The sequence below is a fragment of the Mandrillus leucophaeus genome, unplaced genomic scaffold (genome assembly GCF_000951045.1).
Source record: "Mandrillus leucophaeus isolate KB7577 unplaced genomic scaffold, Mleu.le_1.0 Scaffold623, whole genome shotgun sequence".
Lineage (NCBI taxonomy): Eukaryota > Metazoa > Chordata > Mammalia > Primates > Cercopithecidae > Mandrillus > Mandrillus leucophaeus.
Genome location: NW_012106731.1, coordinates 36055 through 44126, shown reverse-complemented (window position 1 = coordinate 44126; position 8072 = coordinate 36055). Strand labels below are relative to the sequence as shown.

Genomic DNA, 8072 nt, shown 5'->3' with positions numbered 1-8072 from the left:
GACCTACTTCACAGTAATTAAAGAAACCCTCATGTGTCTGGGAACGGTAACAACATTATTCGGTAGAAAGGGAGCAACTGAAAACAAAATCATTAGTGGAACTTCGTGCCACAATTCTAGCAACTATCCCTGCTTCTGTGCGTCTAGGCTATAAATGAGATGATTAATATGAGAGCATATTAAATCTTATTTTTAAAAGGGTCAAAAGTAGTAAATACCTAAAGGAGTGAATTGTATAAGCAAAACCAATTTTTCTCATCTGTAAAACTTATTGTTTTTATTATTATCCTTCAATTTGAACAGTTTACCTATAGGGAGATTGCCTGAAACTATTGCTACGGAATAAAAGATGAAACACTCCTGATTATTGTAAATACAAAATTGCATGCAGGATTGTGTAAAGACAATGCCAGGTTGGACTGCCAGAATGAACCAACAGCGCGTGATGTGCTTCCCCATGCAGAGAGCCTATGAATGGACGTGCAGTCAGGGAGGTTTCACATCACCAAGTTTCCTATCCCAGAAAAGCAGATGTTCATAGCTCTAGGAATGGAATGCGACCCTTGTGGAGAGCCCGTAAACGGACGCATGGGGTGCATCTGTCCATATGGATAAGATAGGGCTATACATGCCCTCATCTTGCCACAGCTCTTCTAGGCCTCTTTAGGGTTAAGGCATACTCCCTTCTGAGAATTTCTGGTCTAACCAGTTGTCTAGCTTCATGTCCTGTTTCTGTGGATTGTTTGTAACCAGCTTTTGCTGTATCTGTTACTGCTGACTAATATCTTGCTAATCATAGGTTATGGAAAGACTGTGTTTCCGTTTTAAGGCTCTGTTAGAAATTACTGATGCACACACTATATTGTAAATTCTTATCTCTGTATATTGTACTTCTGCATACAGATGTTATGTTAAAGAATTACTTCATCCCCATGTGACCATCTCACCTCATAATCAAATGACCCTAAATCCCTCACTAACCTACCCCTGCCCTCACTGAACTTAATAATAAATGCTGGCATATCCAGTGCATTGTTGGCACTGCGGGACCAGAAGGTGGTGACCCCCCTGGACCCAGTTTTCACTATCTTGTGTGTGTCTATTATTTCTCGACCTGCCGATCCTCCTGGAAACAAAGAGAGAGCCCCGTTGCATTGTGGGCTGCTGGTCAGATCCCACAATATTTACCAGGTGCTCTTACATGTGTTTTCTTATTTGATGTGTACCTCACACCAGCCTTGGAAAGGGGACAGGACTGTTCCCCTTTATAATGCGGAGAATGATGCTCTGAAACTTTAAGGCATTTGCTCACAAACTCACAGAAGTGATCCAGGCAGATGTTCAGGGCTCTACCCACCGTATAAGCCTAATTCAGGGGAGGTTTGCAGTTCTGGGGGCCAATAGGTTTCACACAACAGTCAGTTTGCATTGGTTGGTAGTAACTGTGCTGTGTTGAGAGGATTCTGAGGCTGTTTGGACTCAAGAGAAAAGAGTATCTTAACTAGCAATGTCTGGCAAGACATAGAATTGAGGAGCAATACCATGCCTCCTACAGATTTTCTGCCTTGGCACAGTGTTTGAGATCATGGGCTTTGGAGGGATGAAGGCCTGAGTCAACACCTGACTCGGTCTCCCCACTCAACCTTCTGAGTCTTGGTTTCCTCATCTGCTATCAAAGGCCGTAATATTAACTTCCCCACAGAATTGTTTCTTTTTGTTCTCAACCCAAACTTATTTTCACATGAAAAGAAGCACCACCCTTATCTAAAAGGACAAATCGTGCAGAGAAATCTATGAACAGCATCCATTCTAGACTTAACAATTCGATCAATAAAAGTAGCAAAGTACAGGAGGGGATGAGCTGGGCTTCGAGTTAGGAATGCTGGCATCTGTCCCAGTTTTCCCTTCATAATTTGTTCTAGGGCTATGGAGATGCCCGTAAAGGGCTCTCATTCCTATTGCAAGACAAAGAGAATGCAATCCAATGCAATGTTTCAATCATGGAGTCTTTATTGGACACAGGCTGGCATGAGTTGACGGTACTTGAAAATCAGCAAAGTACTTTCCAAAATAATATATAAGCCTTTCTTAAAAGTAGGTCCTGTTTGTCAGTCTTGATGAGTTCCGTCTGACCTATGTAATCATCGGCACATGAGTTCGTTTTTTAAATAACGGTTTCTTAATCTAGAAAATGAGATTGTTGGAACATAAGTTTTTTAAAAAGAGTAATTCTCCTACTGGGAAAAGGAGTATGAGAACTATGTTTGTCAATTTCCTAACTTTCTTGGTGTTATATTGTCTTTGTAGTAATGAAAATAATAGTAATAATATCATAATTTAATATCTTTTTGAACCCTTTAGAATCAATTTATTTTTCTCTTCTTATCTTTCTGGTGGCTTTGATTACCTCTCTTACTTTTTAAAATTTGTGTAACACTTCTATTTTTGTAAGCATTTGTTTTCCTTGCAGAATGCAGCGCATGAGCATTACTTGCATGCTTTGTTCATGATAATAACTGAGATAGGCCAGAAAACCTCCCATCCTGAAATATATCCTCCTCACGCATGAAACTCCATGTTTCTAATAGTGGAATCCATCCCTCTGACTTGTGTTGTCTTTGCAGCTACAAATGCTCATGGGAGGAACAACAGCTTCAGTCCCTAAACCTTGGTGCAGCTGAGTTTATTAGAGATTTTCCAGACCTTAATAAGAGACTGTGACAGTACTAAGACCCTGGGGATGGTGAGAAGGAAGCTGGAACCAGGAGGCTGCTGCGTTTTACAGGATACTGGAGCACAGGTCTCAATCAAAGGCTAGAGTTCAGAAAGACATGCCTCTCAGATCCCTCTACCTTTAAGCATTTTTTTAAATTAATAATTGCATATTGACCATTAAAACCATCACATGTATAGGAGTTTGTTGTCTAAAATTTGTATTATAGATACAATTGAAATGTTTAGCAATCTTTATAAGTAAGAAAATCATTACTACTTGGGTCAGAAGCAATGCAAGTCAAGTTTAGGTCTATGGCTTTTGTTCCTGATCAGTAATATATAGATGATTTGCATTCTCTTACCCTCTCTAATCTGGAAAGATGCACTTCATAGTGTCTCTAATCTCACACATTTTAACTTGCACTTTTAATTGTTGAAAATGTCATTCTGAAATCCAACAATGAATGAATGAATGTGTATATACTCATCATATACGTGTACACATGCACAAATAAAACCTGTATCTCAGAGCCCACATATCTTGTTTAAGCTGCTCTTTCAGGAAGATTTATGACACTCTGCTTTACAAAGAAAGTTTAAAAGAGAGAAAGGAAACGAAATGAAACAGTGACTGTTCCCTAGTGCAATTACTCTGTCAAATACTCCCCTAGGGAAAGGAATTTGCTCTTATTGTGAAATAAATTAATATAGAAACCAGACTCCTGAGGTAACTTTTCTTTATCCCCAGGCAGTATTTTCCCACTACTGCTCTCAAAATTCACTTTTGGTGATACACATATGGGAGGTTGGAAATAGCTAGAAATTATACGTTTGAATTTTAAATATATTCCCATTTCCATAAATGTTAGCAGCTCCCCAAATTATCAGGGAGTACACAATTGTTTAGAGATCTCCTGCCTCAGAAATCAATTGCTTGTTCTCTTCACCCTTGGTGGGGGGTGGAGGAGGAGAGGGAGCACTTTCTCTTACCATCTTTTCAATCCCACAAATCAGAATTTCTTTCCCAGAAGCTGTCGCTTGCCCAGAAAATGTGGAATGACAAGGCCCATTGGGCTGCAAGAAGAGTGTAGACACGCCCAAGCTTAGTTAGTCCTTTTCCCAAAATCCACAACTCAGCATTCACTGGGAACCTTCACTCCCCACATGCCAGCTCAAGCCCTTCGTGATTCCTAATTAGGCGTTCACTGCTCAATTAGTGCCCCATTAGCCTTGTACCATGTTAACTTCAAACCACTGGTCACGTTTCTCTTCACTTCAGCCATATTATGAACGGATAGAACTTACAATCAATCATGGAAACCCTTGCCAGCTGAAATTCACTCTAATCTTAAAACAACATAAGAGCAGTATATGTAAAATCAGTGAGGGACTGTCTTAACCAAACTACAGAGCAAAGCAGGGCCTTTTAGGAGGTGGCTATTCAAGGGGGAAAATTCTGGAATATATAGTGCAAATAAATATCAGGCACATGGAAATGAAGATAATGACTAAATGCTCCATGCTGACCTTTATGATTTGAGAGTCTGTGCCTTCCCTTTCTATGTCATGGAAGCCTTACTGATGAACAGGTAGAAACCTCTTTTTGTTGCTTCCTAGGGACAGACATTTCCATCTCTAAGTTATTTCACTTAGAAACAACTAATATTTATTGAGCTCTTACTTTGTACCAGGCTTTAGTCTATGGGTTTTATATGTTTTAACTTGTTTAATTCACACTGTGCTGAAAGTTATCTTTCCTATCTCCATTCAATAGGAAAGAAAACTGAGGCTTAAAGACCATAGATACCACTGCACAGAGTAGAAAGCAAGAAGACCCTGAAGACGAGAGGTTCTACGTCCTATGCTACATTGTCTACTAGAAGGATTTTAAAATGCCAACAGGTTTAATAACAATAAGTATCTTATCTATCATTTATTAAGTGTCTACTACAGTATGTTCTTTTGTGCACATGCACGTGTGTGTGTGTGTGTGTGTAAGTATAGTGTGTCTGCACTCTTATTTTCCGAACGATGCTGGCTCTTACACACACAAATGAAATAATGTTGGCAGGATAATGAACTGATTAAGAGCACAAGCTGTGGAGTCAGACTCTCAGATCAAACCTCAGCTCCACCACGGCTAGTTGTGTGACCTTGCACAAATTACTTGAACTTTCTAAGCCTCATCTATAAAAATGAAGGCAATAATGGCAACTACTTGGTGGGGTGGTTGTGAGGATGAAAGGAAATAATCTCAGGGAAGGGCTTAGAATGGAGCCCAGTGCATAGTAAAAGTTAAATGAATACTGTAATTATTTTCCTCTGTTGACAGAGAAGAGATTTTTATAGTCAATAGGTAGGCTGGCCTGTATGACTCCTCCACTAAAAATATAACTGGTTACATTGTGGTTTCACACCAATAAGCACTAAGAGATGGGAGACTTTTCTTTTTTTATAGTGTTGATTTAGTTTGGCTTCGTTGGGCAGTTCAAAAAGCATATCTTTTGACCCATTCCCGGTATTCTCTGCAAATTGCATGGACTAAAGGAGACAAATCCAGTGAAGGGTGAGAAAGGGCTACAGAAACAGAAAGGAATGCAAAAAACATTGTCTAATTCTAAGAAATTATAAATTACTTTCACTAAAAGGAACATTAAGGCATCATATTCTATTAATTCTTATTATAAACAACACATTCTCAGCATACAGAATTTAGAAAACAGAGAAAGGCACAAAAATTTTTTAAAAACTAAAAGAAGAAAAGAAAAATCAACCTCATAATCTTATCACTGTTGATTTTTTGAGGATAGATAATGAGTCAGGAAATACTGGCATGGACACACCAATGGAGAACAGAGGTGTCCCTTCTGATTGGCTGGAGCCAGCTACAACAATTCCCAAATACTCCCAGCATCACCCAAGGCTTGTGCACTCTTTGTGTTCGTATGTGTTTGTTTGTGGAAACACATTCAATATATAGGTTCATTCAGATTTTAAAATTGCTTTTATCACTTATACAATGAACTTTTCCTGTCATTAGACATTCTTTAAGGGCATGATTTTAAAATCATCTACTGATAATGCAATCGAGTTGATATCATGATCTATTGAGACATTCTATTAGTGTTCAATATTCATGTAGCTTCCAATTTTTGTTATCGTAAATATCTTTTGTACATAAACCTTTGAGTAGCTAATGTTATAATCTGAAGCACGTATTTACTTACATGCCAAAATAACATTTTAATTTTAGCACAGGCTGTTACTTCTACAAGTTCCTGGGTTATTTGGTATGTTTGTGGGGATTCTGCTACTAGGAATGAAATTCACACTTGCCTTACATATACCATTAAATGTAAATGAGTGTAAAAGTGTTCTATAAATGGTAAGTTTCTATACAGCTATGTCATTATGATTATTGATGATAGCATTAGTATCATCAACCACAGGTATTACAAACTCTCTGCTTTCTATCTTGACTTTTAGACTTGTAGGGCTTTGAAGTCCTAATAACAGACTTAACTAAATAACAGTAAAACTGAACTTGTCTGCCTGCAGATGAGGATATTGCATATCTTTTTCCTGATACCCATTTGATGACCCCACCATTGCAAACCCCCACATTTTGGTGTAACAAGCACCTGGACACATCTCACTAAACATGTGGCCAGGTAAAAGCAAAAAGGAAAGTAAAATGGGCTGGGCATGGTGGCTCATGCCTGTAATCCCAGCACTTTGGGAGGCTGAGGCAGGTGGATTGCTTGAGCTCAGGAGTTCGAGACCAGCCTGGGCAACATGGTGAAACCCCATCTCCATAAAAAATTTGCCAGGCGTGGTGGCATGCACCTGTAGTCCCAGCTACTCGGGAGGCTGAAGTAGAAGGATCGCTTGAGCACAGAAGGTGGAGGTGGCAGGGAGCCAAGATCAGGCCACTGCACTCCAGCCTGGGTGACAGAGTGAAACTCGGTCTCACAAAGAAAGGGAAGTAAAAGGGACATCCATTGCTGGCTGTCCAGCACACATTCACCCTCCTTCTGGACAGAATACTGTTATTTTTTGTCCCATTATCACCCATGTGGCTTGAAGAGTGTTGGGGTGAGCTCCCTGAGGGCTTCAGCCACTCAGCCTGTGCCATCTCCAGCCACAGTGACTGGCTCAGGGGCATACAGCCCAGTGTCAGCCAGTGAGACCAGGGAGTTTCCAGGAAAGTGAAACTATTCCCTTTTTCAATAAAACTACCAGAGGAGACCATCACTTTTCCTCTAAATTTGTTGATGTGAACACCTGGAACTGTTGATGTCATCTTGGTACCAGAAGAGAGAAGCCTAGCTCCTTCTGGAAACTGTATTGTGGAATCTGAGGATGAAGCCAACACTACACAGGCCAAGCAGAGATAGCAGCAAACTAAGACAAGCTTTTCGTTCTAGAAAGATGGGCCGACTAAAGACACGCTCAAAATTTTCCTAAGTATCTAGAAATTCTGGGTATACATTATTTCTGTAATGAAAGTCTCAGCTCACACAGAAGGGTAAAGTGTGTGTGTGTGTGTGTGTGTGTGTGTGTGCGTGCATGCACGCATGTGTGTGGAGAGAGCAAAAGAGAGAGAGAGGGAGAGAGACCAAGTCAGAAGTTAGCATGCTTACTCTTAATTCTATTAAATATACTAGGCTGAAGATGGTAGAGTGATTCAAAAAATAGGTAAAGATCCCAAAGGTGAGCTCAGATCTCCCTGGTGAAGCCACTTAGGAGATAAGGATGCAGTTAATTAAGTGATTGCCATCACTATCTTTCTAAATGGTCAAGGAGAACCCTTAAGGAATGGGGAAGCCTGACTACCACTGCAGAGGGAATTGAAGATGGGTTTAGCAGAAGAGAAGGTAGATGGCAGAAATGGAAGGAAATCATTCCGAGGCCCTGAGAAGATATCTGCTTGGTTACCTAATAATGTCTACTATTTTTTAATGACAATGTTTAGTACTTTTGAGCAAGAGGATTTTATGCTGATTCTCATATTTATGCCTATAATCTTTGCCATATGTTAATAAGATTGTCTGCACATAAGATGATCAATTATTTTCAGCAGCTTGTATCTTAAATGTTATGCTGGTCATCTTGATTATGAGCTTAAATACCAGGCTGGTGATGGATTCCCCTTTTTAACTTTTCTCTTTTAAAATGGGCAAAATTAGGAAATTGAAATACACCCCATATAGATTTTTCAATACTTAGTGAAAGTTAGTAATGACACAACTGTAGCCAGGTTGGCATTTAAACACATCATTTGCTGGCTTAATTCCAAAGTAATTTCTTGTCCCTTAAAAAATTTGGAACATATAAAAATTATATCAGCATCAATT

At 39.5% G+C, this 8072-nt stretch overlaps 1 long non-coding RNA gene across 1 annotated transcript; it reads left to right on the top strand.

Moving 5' to 3' along the window:
* Positions 1-1905: 1905 nt before the first annotated feature.
* Positions 1906-3434, top strand: LOC105554034. Its single transcript, XR_001008263.1, has 2 exons — positions 1906-2058; positions 2625-3434. It is a non-coding gene; the product is annotated as an uncharacterized LOC105554034 (long non-coding RNA).
* The last annotated feature ends 4638 nt before the right edge of the window (positions 3435-8072 follow it).